This window comes from Phyllostomus discolor, chromosome 13, assembly GCF_004126475.2.
Source record: "Phyllostomus discolor isolate MPI-MPIP mPhyDis1 chromosome 13, mPhyDis1.pri.v3, whole genome shotgun sequence".
NCBI classification, from domain to species: Eukaryota; Metazoa; Chordata; class Mammalia; order Chiroptera; family Phyllostomidae; genus Phyllostomus; species Phyllostomus discolor.
In genome coordinates, this window is record NC_040915.2 from 56,905,945 (window position 1) to 56,919,773 (window position 13,829).

A 13,829-nucleotide genomic window follows, 5' to 3' on the forward strand; every position below is an offset into this window, starting at 1 on the left:
ATGATGATGGCCGTTAGTACAGGTGGGGACCACTGCCTTGAATTGATTTTTACCATTGCTGCTTTTGCACCATCAGTTCTAATGTCAACTTGGTTAAAAAAAGACAAATAAGTTCTTCTTCTTCTTATTAAAACAGTTTGACCTACATTGGTCCCTGAAAGAATCTTATGGCTCCCTAGGGAACCTGTGGACCACACTTTGAAGACCACTGCTCCATGCCAAATTTGAGCTGAACTGGCCCACCCCAGCAGTAGAGGTGCAGTGTGGCGCCTGAAAAATCCCTGGAGATTTGAATCACTTAAATGTGGGTTCAATTCCAGTGTCTGTCTGACCCTGGGCAAGTGGTTCCTCAAAAGCTGTGAGTCCCAGCTGCCCTGTCTGCTGGGTTAGGAGGTTAAGAAGATGGGGAAGGGTTATGAGAGTTTGGGGGTAAACAACACAAAGCACCCACTGAAGGGGAGGGGACTTTTGTCATTAAGCAGCAGGGCCTAGGTTTTCGAAGGCTGTGTTTTGGGGCCCTCCAGGGGCCCACTTGACCTTGGGAAGCCTCCATCAATCAACCTTTCCATCTATCTTAGGCTACTTCAAAGAGTCCCTGAGCAGCTGGAAGAACATTTTTAGCTTTGAAGATAGCAGGGGGAAGAAGGCTGAAAGGGCAGTAGTAGGAGGAGGGGAGGAATTTAGAGGGGTAGAGGGAGCCCCTCACATGAGAAATAAGGTAGCAAGAAGCCCTCACTGAGCCTGGATTAGTTTTCTATCTCTTTTCTTCATTCGCCACACAAAGTTTAGGGCTTTGTTTTCAGCCAAAGTCCCCCCAAATCCCATCCATTGGTTTGACTTTTCATAGGGTACAAAAAGTTCCCAAACTCATTACCTTAAAGAATCCTTACACACCTCTGTGAGGTGAGGAATGTAGTGATTCGGATCCCACAGGGCCAAGGAGGAAACAGGCATAGAAAAGGATAAAGAACAGGTGGAGGCACAATGATTCAAATTTGTCTTTTAGCCTCAGACCAGGATTCCTTTCCATTGTTCCTTGTTAGGCCCTTTCCTTTTAAGTGAGTTTTCAGGGCCAGGCAGCAGTTTTCTCTTTCTTATTTAGAAATAATTTGCTAAGATCGCCCTAACAGTAAGCAGGTGGGCAGTAGTGGAAATGAAGTGCAATAGGAAGTTTCAAAGTATGTTCTGGGAATCAAACCGTTTGGGTTCAAGTCCTGATCTTTATATCTCCTATGTAAAATGGGGGAGAGGAACAATACCTGCTCACTGGGTTGTTAAAATTACATTAGATATACATGTAGAGCACCCATACAGCATCAGCACAGCTTAAGGGTCAATCTTGTTAGTGATTATGAGAATGAAGAGGCACAAATAGTGATGTTATGAGCACAGAGAAATACCTCCTGTGTCTTATATATTAGCTGAAGATTCATTTGAAAATTCCTTAGTCTAGATTAAAATCAAACATGGTGATGTTCAGCCTGAAGACAGGTCCAAGTGACATGCCTTGTCCTTGTGGATTCCTAGGGAGCTGTGGGATTGGCTGAATCTTTACCCTGAGCCCTCTCATTGGGGAAAACTGTTCTAGAGTCAAGCGTTAGCTTTGATCTGATCAGAGGCCACCCAACTATGGAAACCCATCCTTTCACCTTTACCTGAGCAAAGGTTTGGGTAGCAGAACTTGTGCCCAGAGGGGAAGGAAACTGATGGGAACCTGGAGAAACAGGTGGGAAACCCTGTATTTTATTTGATATTCGTCTATTTTTGCACTTACTCTTTCCTTTCTCGTTCCATAAAGGCTATAATCATGTAACAGAAAGGAGACTTGAGGATAGCAAATGTGAAGAAAAAAGAAAAAAGATAAAAAAAGAAAAAAATGAAAGTGAAAAGTTGAGGCTGGAAGAAAAAAACACTGTTAGTATGTGGATCCAAAGGACCAACAATAGGCCGCCACTGAGCTTCAAATTTAGCCTTGGGCTTTCTGGAAGCCAAGGTGAAAAGACACACAATCAGCTGTGTAACACTAATTGTCAGAAAGGGAGCACACTTGTTTCTGTGGGTGGACAGCAAATCCTTTCTTAACTTTGAATTCAAATGTAATTTCTTACGTGAGATTTTATTTCAGGTGATGATGTCATGAAGTGTTCGGTACAGCATAGTTTTTGTTGTCAATTGGGTTTGGATTTGAATTTTGTTTTAGTGCAGCAATTCTGCACTGCAGCTTGTTCATCTGTAAAATGGGGATAATAACAGCACCTATTATAGCTGTGAAAATTCAATTAGATGAACTGTATAAATAAATATTGACTATTAATCAAACAATTTGCCCACTACTACTTACCATGCATAATTCTAGGTGCTGGGGATAACATGATGAACAAAACAAACAAGATCCTTATCTTCAAGTAGCTTTTACATAGGAATGGATAGAAAGGTAACAAACATGAAAAATAGGTAAATTATTGCAGAGAGTACTGTGAAAAAACAATATAACAAATGCAAGGATAGATTTTATTTTACTGGTTCTCTCAGCCATTTTCTAGTAAAGTCAAGGGTATAATGTTAAAATGCAACTCTGAGGAGGTAAATCTATTAGGGCCTAACGTAATTCAGTACTGGTATGTAGAATTCTTCTGCAGGCTGTTGCAAATGGGTTACAATTTATTTATTTTTATTTGAAAACTCACTTTATCCCGCTGAGCTTTAGTTTAAGTAGTCAAACTAATATTTCAAAAACAGCATTATAAATAGAACCTTGAGCACACTAAGTTTACATGCTTACATTAGCTTTAACCTCATCACAACTACAGGTGAAATACTATGTACTAATGTTCTACTTCACTGGTTAAGTAGAGTGAGGCATTGTCTTATTCAGAGATATAGAGTAGGAAAAGATGCCTCTTAAAAATCTGTAGGATCACCTTTGACTTTTCGTGTTCGCCCATGTTCCACCTGTTTGTCCCTCCTCCACTGGGTTTCTCCATCAGCTTTTCGATCACCGCGGGCATTCCGAAAGTCTGACGCCCCGCCCATAACAGGGCGTGACCAACGATTCTGGCCCCGCCCCCTCCCAACCCGCGACGGCCCGCCCTCTTTTCCCGACCCAGAGCGGAGGGCCCGAGCGTGCGCGCGCGCCCCCGCTTGCGGCCCGACTCTGTGTCGGGAGCGCGCTCTGTGTGGCCGCTGCCGCCATGTTGTTGTGGTTGTGAAAGGCGGCGGCGACGGAGGAGGACCCCGACTAGACACTTCAGCGGCCCTGGCGCTGCCCCCCCGCCGGCCCTGGCTGGGAGCCTCGTGGGGTGGCGGAAGAGGCCGTGCCGTGGCGGGCCTCGCCATGTCCTGCCGACCGGTAAGAAGCCCACCACTGCTCCCTGCCCCCCCTCCCCCAGTCTCCTCCGGGTGTGAGGAGGAGCTGGAGGAGGGGCCGGCCTCGGACCGGGAGCGGCGGCTGTCACCCTGTGGAGGAGGCGGCGGCCCGCGGGGGGCTGTGGAGCGTGCGTGGCCCAAAGAGGGGTTTTCTGGGCGGCGGCGGCCGCCGCCAGGGGGAGGCGCGGGCAGTGGAACCCAGTGGCCCCGGACCCTCGGCACCGGGGAGTGGGTTCTCGGGCCGGGGCGGCCTTCCCGGATCTGGCGGGACGGGCCCATAGGGTTAGGGATGTGAAGCGCTACCCCCGGAGCGTCCGGATAAATGCCCGCGGACCCTCGGGAGGTGAGTGCACCCCTCTTCTGGACCGGGGTTTTGGGAGTCTGCGGTGGAGAGAGGCCAGAGGCCGGGGACCAGCAGAGCCCCTGTGGTGAGCGGTGCGGGCCCGGGACTTGTGGGAAGGAGGAGTGGCCGCCTGACTGTGTAGCTGGGCATTCTCCTGACCTGGTAGTACTTGGGTGGGAAGGATGGTTCGGAGGCGGTTGAGAAGGCTCAGGGAACGCTGGTCAAACAGCTCTGCAAAAGATTACAGTGTTATTTCTTAGGTGGAAATCATGCTGCTTGATGTATCGCATTGTGCTGCTTAGGACCAGTAAGATCGTATCGTTGCTTGTACTTTGGGCTGGAAAACCTACCTAAAAATAATGGGGTAAATTCAGTGGGAAAATAATGGGGTCAGTTCCACTTTACTAAACTCTTTGGGTCTGGTAATCTCACCTGCAGGATTTGCACAGGAGCTACTGCTGTTAGGTATTGATGTTTAGGTGTCTGTTCCAGAGCAAGGCCTAAATTCTTGACTGTTTTAGTATCTTGAGATCCACTTTGTTACCTGATAGGATCTGTTTGTTTTTTTTTTTCACAATAAAAAAAAGTACGCATACTTTTCTAGTTGAGGTTCACCTTAGTTTCTCATAGTGTGACAGTGATGCCATGGCGGCCTGGGTTGAATTACAGAAGATGATTTAAAAAAAAATTTAATTGTTGTCAAGTACAGTTTTTGCCCTTTTCCCCTCACCCCAGTCCACCTCCCAGATGATTTTTTTTTAACGTAACATGCTTGTGATTTGTATATTGAGAGGTGGCCAGGATCTCTCCTTTTTAGATTCAAGGCACTTTCTGTAGGGCAAGAGTCGTGGTCCATATTGTTTTTGTGCAGAATGACACTGTTTTGAGTAAACCCAGTCCAGTACTTACGCAATGTTAAACTAACTTCTAGAATTGTAGATTGGCTGCTTATGAAGGCCTCTTTCAAATATCGTTTTTTTAAAACCTGATTTCAGAGGGGTGGTGGGGGGGGAGAGAGAGCAACACCAATTTGTTATTCCACTTACTGATGCATTCATTGGTTGCTTCTTGTATGTGCACTGACCGGAGACTGAACCCACAACCTTGGTGTATTGGGACCACGGTCTAACCAACTGAGCTACCTGGGCAGGGCTATGAAGGCCTCTTTCAGCTCTAATTACCTCCCTCATTTTCAGATGACCCAGAGCAGTTCTGGTGACCCCCAGCACAGTCGTGCAGCCCCACTAGTAGTTAATGGCAAGCAAAGGGAAGGACTCAGGTTTCTCAGCTTTTAGGCCAGATCTTTAGTTCAGGACTTAGCTAGTTAAATACTGGCCATCAGTATAAATTGCCTAAAATACTGTTTCCTGGGCCTCACACAGGACCCGGTGAATTAATGACCAGGTGAAGGAGGGGTCCGGGAATCCATCCTTACAAAGCTCCCTGAATGATTCTGGTCAGCCAGGTTTGTGAATTTCTGCCTTGGGTCACCTTTGGTATTCCAAAGATTCTTACTAATTACAACTTATGTGAGAGTGCTTTTTGTTTATAGATGTCAAGAATTTGAGAGGTAGGGAAGAAGGGGAAATGTGAGAAACTTAAAACTGAAAATGGAGCATCTCCTAATATAATGGATTTACGTAAAGGAAACAGCTTTGTTGCCAAAAGTTATTTGTACTTGTCTTCAGGAACACACTTGGTAAAGTTAGGTGCTTCTTGACTGGAGGTATATCCAGGGATGTATGGAAGAATCCAGTGGAAAGAAGAGAGCGAGAGGCAGTAAGTCTCCGGGTTCACAAAGGGGGCCACCAAAGGTGCTTTCCCCCAAAGCATAGTGGTTGCTACAAAACCATGTTTCTAGTGAAGTGAGGGTAGAGTGGGTGAATTAGCAGTCTTTTGAGTCAAGAGTTGTGAACCAGGAAGGTTATTTTGAAAAGTTCATGAAATTTGCCCCAGGCTGTGAGGAGTGGTAAAGTCAGTTTTTAAATCTGTTGTAGTTCTGGTTAACACCTTACGTGGTCAAGTGGAATGCTGAGTTATGAAGGAAGTATTCATATTGCAGAGGGGCATGTGAGGTGCACCCAGCTGTGCACTACAAGAACAAGAGGCCTTGTCTGGTTAGCTCCTTGGTGTCTGTAGTACCTAACTGGAGTTCCCAGCATAATATGCCCTTAGGTACTTGTCGAGTAAATGAATAGTATTGAGATGGGGAAAAGAACTGTTATGGTGGTTGATAGCAATGTTAGTTATTAAAAGCTACTTGATATCTTGCATTGGATTAAAGAAACAGTTTTTAGCTCATGTGGTTTGGAGCTTTGAGTGCTTGAAGAGATTCTGTTTTCTAAAGACTGTTATTGTATACAATCTTGTCCCCTAGTTTTTGGGACTTAAATATGTCTTTAAAAAAAACGTGTCCGACATTTTTTAGGTGTTAATGACTTTCTTCAGGATCACCTTTTATTGGATGCAGAGACATTTAAAATAATGAGAAACCGTAGATTGGTTGAGTGTTTGTGTTGTTATTGACTATGTGATTGTTGTGGGGAATGTCAGTTATCTGGGCTTCAATTCCCTCATCTCCTTTTTGATCTCAAATAGTTTCTTCAGCCTTATTCTGCAAATCTTTAATAATTTTTAATTGTATTATTTGGTATCCATCTCAAAAGTAGATGAACCTTTTTAATTAAAAAAGGAACATTTTGCTTGGATTCTGCTTTTAAGCTTTTGGATTTTAGATGTTGTTTGAAAGTACTCTGGAAATTGAGTGCATATTGCAAGTGTTATGCAGAAACAGCATGCTTATGCTGTTGTAATTCACTTAGTGATGAAATCAAAACGGATTTCACATAGAGAACTTCATAATTTAGGGTGAAGCCACAAGGTTAAGGATGGTTTGGAGGAAGTTTGTGCAATTTATGTGGCCAGTTTCTTACAGTCCACCAATTCTGTAATTTTCTATGGTGAATTTATATGTAGTTTTACAATCTGTGAGACGCTGAGTAAACACAAAGTATGAGATCAAATCTGTATTGAACTAGGATTCCTAGTAAACCTAGAGGCTACCGAAATTAACATTCATTACTACTTGTAATCTTAATTTTATGATACCAATATCGATATAGTGCTTTTATTTTCACTTTTGTAACTAAAACTTAACATGCCTTTTAAGTTCATATTTCTGTCAGATGTTCAAAATGAAAATTATTGTAGCATGAGAGTGGATAAATCAGTAAATCCTGGGTTCAACCTTAAGTTGTGCTCCTCATTAGCTATGTTGTTTCTGGCAAGCCATGTAAGGGCTCTGAGCTTCAGTTTCCTCATTAGGAAAAGAAAGAAGAGCAACTTCTCTATCTTACAGTGTGTCAGGGAGGATCAAATGAAATGATGTATATGGAAAGCAATCTAAAATGTAGGGGATGTTGCTAGAATCCTATTGCAGTAGAACCTTGTTTTATTTTCTTGGAAGAGTTGGCTTGTGGAGTAGTGGTAAACTTGCTACCCGTTCTCAAATACAGAATTTACTAATGTAACTGATACAGCAACAAAAGATTTCTGTTTCTGCACTTTGCCTAGAGAAACCTTTCAGCTCTTGCATCCTATCTGCGGATAGGAATAGTCACAGTGTTGCGGGAACTTCAGAGGGATCTTGGATGTCTCACATTTGTGCCAGGTTTTATACTTGGAACAGGACTTGCTGGATTTCACCCATTTTATTATATTGAAGCTGTGGTGGAAGGTGACAGGGTCAAGGAGTTTAGTACTTTCTGTGGGCAGTTGTGGTATCTTTTCTAAATGGGAGGTGGCAATGTCATAGGGTAATGAAGTCATTCTGGTGATTTTTAAGTCGTCATCTCCTTCAAGACAATAGAAGTTCTCATCATTGACCAATGTGGTGATTTTAAAAAGGATTAAAAAAGAAATAGAAATATCAGCACATCACAAATGGTGAAAGTGTGTATTGATTTGGGAAACTTTTGTTTCTTTTTTTTTTTTAAGATTTTATTTATTTTTAGAGAGGGAAGGGAGGGAGAAAGAGAGAGAGAGAGAAACATCATTGTGCGGGTGCTGGGGGCCGTGGCCTGCAACCCAGGCATGTGCCCTGACTGGGAATTGAACCTGTGTTTCTTTTTTAAATATATGATTATACATTTACTAGTTTGCAACGTAGAGTATATTTTTTTCCTGAGTTATGGTAAAACTTTGAAGTAATTGCTTAAGGACTTGGTACCTGGGCTTTGCAGTTAGGATGCCTATAAGATAGGGAGGCATAAAACAAATGAAAAACGACAAGGAAATTTTGAAGCTGGGTTAAATTAAAGCTATTTTTTTAAGGTAGAAATACTTCATAGCTCTGTTGACTTAATGAACGAAGTTAAGATATAAATTTATGCTAATGTTCTTACTCACTCTTTCCCCTTAAGTGGACTGCTCGGTAAAGACAGAGGCACTGTATTGTACTGGGGCTGATCAGTACAAAGCATTGTCTTAGATGTATCTAGGCCTGGGTTTATTATGTGCCTGTGTGTGTTTTCACACAATGTTTAAAATAATTTCATTATGAGAGATAATAGCATGCTTTCCTGCTTTCATTGGGTTCTAAAATTAATTTCTTGTGTAGCTAAAGCTTTTATAATTTAGTTGCAGAATAGAAATTTAAGTTCATTTAGTTGTCTAGTACCCATAGATAAATAATCTGGCAAAATGTAAGGAAGTCTACTGATTAACTACTTGGAGAAAATTGGTATAAAGACAAGAAGGCTAACTCAGAATAGAATTGTTCTTATTTTTTTGTTCCATGCCTATCGTTTTTCTATAAGATAAATCTAATTTTGAAATACTTAGACTGGTTACAGACCACATTAGGTGAAATAGAGGGTTGAGATTTTATTTATTTTTAGAGAACAGGGGCGGGAGGGAGAGAAACACTGATGTGTGAGAGACACATTGATCAGTTGCCTCTCACACGTCCCCAACCTGGGGATCTGGCTCCCAGCCCAGACATGTGCCCTGACTGGGAATCAAACTGGCGGTCTTTTGGTTTTCAGGCCATGCACTCAGTCCACTGAGCCACACCATCCAGGGCCAAAGTAAAGCGTTGACAAAGAATTTTTGGAAGTGCAGTAGGGTAATAATAAGGAATTCTAACTTAATCTCATTTTAAGTGTCAAAAAGAAATTGTGATTTCAGTTTATGAAAGCCACAGTGTATATGCAGTATGGAAATTTAAAACACCCTACAAAAAACAAGAATTGAGTTAAGCCAGGAGAATAAAGAAAAGTAGAGATAACCCATAATTCCACTTAGGTATAATATTTGGTGTTTCTTTTTTTCTTACAAATTATCTACTGAAATACTTAAAAAAACCCCAACAACTTCCTTGTCTAATTGATGTTCCCTTAATGAGTATTGAGTGTTCTGTGGTAGGGATACATCATAGTTTATAGCAATTCCCTGTAAATGGACATTTTCAATTTTTTCTTCTTCAAACAGTGCTAGTTTGGACTTTTTATTTATTTTTAAAAATATTTAATTTATTTATTTTTAGAAAGAGGGGAAGGGAAGGAGAAAGAGAGGGAGAGAAACACCAATGTGTGGTTGCTTCTGGCATGCCCTCCACTAGGGGCATGACTTGGCTTGCAACTCAAGTATGTGCCCTGACTGGGAATTGAATTGGCCACCCTTTGGTTCTTAGGCGGGTGCTCAGTCCACTGAGCCACACTAGCCAGGGCTACTTTGGATTTTTAAAAAATACAGTTGTGCCCTAGCTGGTGTGGCTCAGTGGTTTGAGCGCCAGCTTGTGACCCAAAGGGTCGCTGGTTTGATTCCCAGTCAGGGCACATGCCTGGGATGCAGGCCAGGTCCCCAGTAGGGGGCATATGAGAGGCAACCACACATTGGTGTTTCTTTCCCTCTCTTTCTCCTTCTGGTCTCCTCTCTCTAAAAATAAACAAACAAAATCTTTAAAGAATAAAATAAAAAAAATATATAGTTGTGCTGTTTCCGTAGGCTAAATCACTAAAGTGGGCTTATCGGGTCAAAGGATATGTGTGTTTTAAATTTGAATATAATCAAGGTGTCTTGTTAATAGATGCCCTTTATTTATTTATTTATTTATATTGATTGATTTTAGGGGGGTGAGAGAGAACAACAACAAAACATTGATTTGTTGTTCTACTTAGTTATGTACTCATTGCTTGATTCTTTTTTTAAGATTTTATTTATTTTTATTTTTATTTTTATTTTTTATTTTTAGAAAGAGGGAAAGGGAGGAAGAGAGGGCGAGAAATACTGATTGGTTGCCTCTTGCATGTGCTCGATGGGTACCAAACTGCAACCCAGGTATATGCCCCAACCAGGAATCCAACCAGCAGCCCTTCGCTTGTGGAAGGACTCACAACCAACTGAACCATGCTAGTCATAACTCATTGGTTGATTTTCATATGTGCCCTGACCAAAGATTAAATTTGCAACCCTGGAATATTGGGACAGCACTCCAACCAATAGACCTACCTGGCCAGAGCTGACAGGTGTCTGTTTTTTAATGAAAGTTTTATTTATTTTTTTATTTTTACAGAGAGGGAGAGAAACATTGATATGTTGCCTCTCACATACCCCAACCCAGGACTGGCAGAAACCCTGGTGTGTGCTCTGACCAGAATCAAGCTGGCGACCCCTCGCTTTGCCAACTGAGTCACACCGGTTAGGATTAGATGTCTCTTTTAAAGTCCCACTAGCAGTACAATAGGGTCTAATTCCACATATTCTTGCTAGTTCTTGCTAGATTTATTATCTTTTAGTTTGGTGGTGGGAGTTTAAAATAGTTTGGGAATAGTTTTCCTTTATTCTTTTTTTCAGTATCAGGTCTTAGTTTAACTCTCTGCATCAGAATTTTTTGATTGCTCATCCCAACAGTAAAAAACAAAAAACAAAAAACATTAATCCTCAATACTTAAGTATTTACTTAATTTACAAACAATATGTGTGGTAACTAGTTCTTGTGTACCTTATAAAATATAACCACATCCCCCAAAATTAACAGATGATAATTAAAAATAAAGCTCAAATGTTTCTCCTTTACTTCAGTGGAGCATTTTGGGCACTCCTTGAGGTATATTATAAACTCTGCTGTGGATATCATGGTTTTAGACTCTTAAGATTTAATGTTGGGCTTTTACGGATGAGTATTTTTGGGCATTTCCACTAGTCCTGCAGATTGTCCAGCCTAGTTAGATTATGATAGTCTTTAGAAGTATCTCAACAGATACAAAGTAACTGCTTTTGAGAATCAAGTCTGCAGTAAGGGCCAGCATACAAACCTTGCTCACAAAGCATCGATTTGATATCTTTTGTCATTGTTGAGTTGGCTGAATTTGAAAAGGGCAAACAATAGGGTAGGAAGCAGTCAAAGTAAGTGTACTTCTTTTAAACACGAAGAACTGATATTGTGTAGAGTATATTTTAAAATTTGCTTTATGGAAAGCAGTTTAGTTATAACATATCTCTATTTTCTAAGACTTAAGTCTTAAGAGACTGAGTAAAAGGGATGTATAATTGCTACTTGCTTTCCTTTGCTTGCAAAGTACCACAATTAACCTGTCACTCTAATTGCATTTGGAAGAGCATGAGCGTTTAACTTTAAAAAAATTCTTTCTCAGGCCAAAACTTTCCATGTTGAATCTTAGATTAAAAGGTAACTTTTTCTTAAGTTTGAATAAATTGCTTTTGATTTGCCCCTTCTCCCCCCATAAGTTATGAAATCAGAAAATGGCGCTTTTGCTCTGGAAGAATAAGTCTCCCTTTCATGGAGAACTTAATTTCACTAATTTCTTTTTATTTATTTATTTATTTATTTAATTTTATTTTAATCATTGTTCAAGTACAGTTTTCTCCCACTCACTCCCATTCCAGTCCACCCACCCAACCCTCCCCTCTTCCCCCCCATTACCCCCCACCCCTAGTTTTTGTCCATGTGTCCTCCAAATTTGTTCCTGTAAACCCTACCCATTCCCCCCTGAAATTCCCTAATTTCACTAATTTCTTATGGGTCATTGTCAGAGAATGAGAATACTGAAGTCTTAGATACTGTGAAAAGAGCAACTCGAATGATTATTTTTTGCCAGATGAAAGAAATGAGATAATTTATATTGAAGATGATTGCTATATACAGTGCTTTAGAAAAAAATCCAGTATCCCTTTTTATTTGAGGTAGCATGATTTATAAGGGTCTTTCTCATAATACATCTTAGAATCTCATAAAGATTTGAGAGCATCATATATTCAGGGATGTTGTGATACCTTTGGGGCCATATGCCTAGTGTTTGACATCATATTTAAAGAGACTATAAACTCTGCAGAAGTAGGTACTGATGGCTGTTCTCTTTCACTCCCCAGCACTTAATATATTGTCTGGTACAGAGTAAGCTATCAGTGCTTATGGACTGTTTAAGCTCTTACATATTTATTTATACCTGTAAATAAGTTATTGTATTATATAATAAAATCAGCATTCACCATTATCTGTAGATCATTTCTTCATCTGGTGTGCACAAAATATGTTTTTGTAGGAGAGGTCATTAATTTTACACTAGCCTTTCAAATATCCTTTTTCTGTTTAAAAAAAATTATTGATTTTAGAGAGAGGTGGGGGGTAGAGTGTGTGTGTGTGTGTGTGTGAGAGAGAGAGAGAGAGAGAGAGAGGGAGAGGGAGAGAGGGAGAGAGCGCGCTTTGTTGTTTTACTTACTTATACATTCTTTGGTTGATTCTTGTATGTGCCTTGACCTGAGATTGAACCAGCAACCTTGGTGTATTGGGACGACGCTCTAACCAACTGAGCTACCTGACCAGGACATTATTTTCTGTTAAGGATAGCTTCAAGGTGACAAAAAAATTTAGTCTTGATGTAATAATTCCTTTTACTGTGTGTATTCCTCCTATTGGCAAGACCGTATATATGTGTGTGTGTATTGTTTATTTATGTAGTAGACTGCTATTTAAAAAGGAAACATACTCATTAGTCTTTGGGTATATAATGATTCTTGGAACATGGACATTAGTTTGCCATGGGGTGAATGAATGAAAAAGAGCAAGTATGATTTCTCTTTACTTACCTCATTCTCTCTAGTTCTCTGTACACATAGTTTGGATTACTCTGAAAATACTGAAGAAAATTAGTCTTTCAAAGAATTAGTATGTTATTTCCCCTGTGTCTTGCTGAACTTAAGATCCTGTTTAGTAAGTGAACTAATACTTTTATACATAAGACACCTTGGAAAGACAGGAATGAAAATACTAATAGTGATTAATTTCTGGCTGGTGGAAGAGTGTGACTGTGTTCGGCTTTATATTCTTTTGTAGTTTCCCAGTTTTCTATGAATTACTCTTGTAATTAGGAAAAGCTGTTATTTTAAAGTCTTTAGTTTTCATTGGGTGTCTTAACGGAGCTTTAAGTCACCAGTAGAAGGTGGCTGGTTTACTGGCTCCAGTTCCTAAGAGGAGCAGTTGTTGGAAGTAGTGTGGGAAGAATGGGGCAGGCAAGCTGATTTGAACTCATTGTAAACTCCACTATGACTGAGACAGTCTGTGCTTTGATCATAACTAAACACAAGAGGACCTCCATCTAAATTTTCTCCCTAATGAGCTCATTGAGCACTATGAATGATGCCATAAAAAGAAAAATCAGATTCTATGAACTCTAAACACAGGACTCAGACTGAATTCCCAATTATCCTGCTGACTTGCCATGTGGACTTAAGGTTAGCCTTCTGTGTGTGCATTTTAAATATCAAGTGGGATCATTACAATTTATGTGATACGGATTTTGTACATGTAATTTGAACTGGAAGATAGATAAATGACTTTTTATGACAATATAGTCTTACTGAAATTTTGGTGTTAATATACAGTTAGGAGTTGGGCCACTGTGAGCTTATAGACTCATCTGGTGATACTTTAGGAAGATCTTTGTAATATATTCTATAGAGTTTAAGTGTTTAGATAAGACCTGATAGCTTTTGCTCTTAGTTTATGCACATTATAGTCTTTAAAATGCTGGTGTAAACAGATGATATTCAGAATGTTAGTTTTCTGGCAGTAAGGCATTTGTAGTTATCAAATGCCCTT

General features: G+C 40.5%; 1 protein-coding gene across 7 annotated transcripts in view; it reads left to right on the forward strand.

The window, feature by feature from the left end:
- The first annotated feature begins 3,105 nt into the window (after positions 1-3,105).
- Positions 3,106-13,829, forward strand: part of MTMR3 (myotubularin related protein 3) — a 118,386-nt gene continuing 107,662 nt past the window's right edge. For 2 of the 7 annotated variants that reach the window (XM_036014158.1, XM_036014162.1), the window contains exon 1: positions 3,218-3,349. The gene's annotated coding sequence lies outside the window, so the exon portion shown is untranslated. Of the gene's footprint in view, positions 3,350-3,522; positions 3,710-5,091; positions 5,175-13,829 lie in introns of those variants that run through there. The other 5 variants (XM_036014160.1, XM_028527478.2, XM_028527481.2 and 2 more) reach the window with 5 other exon arrangements.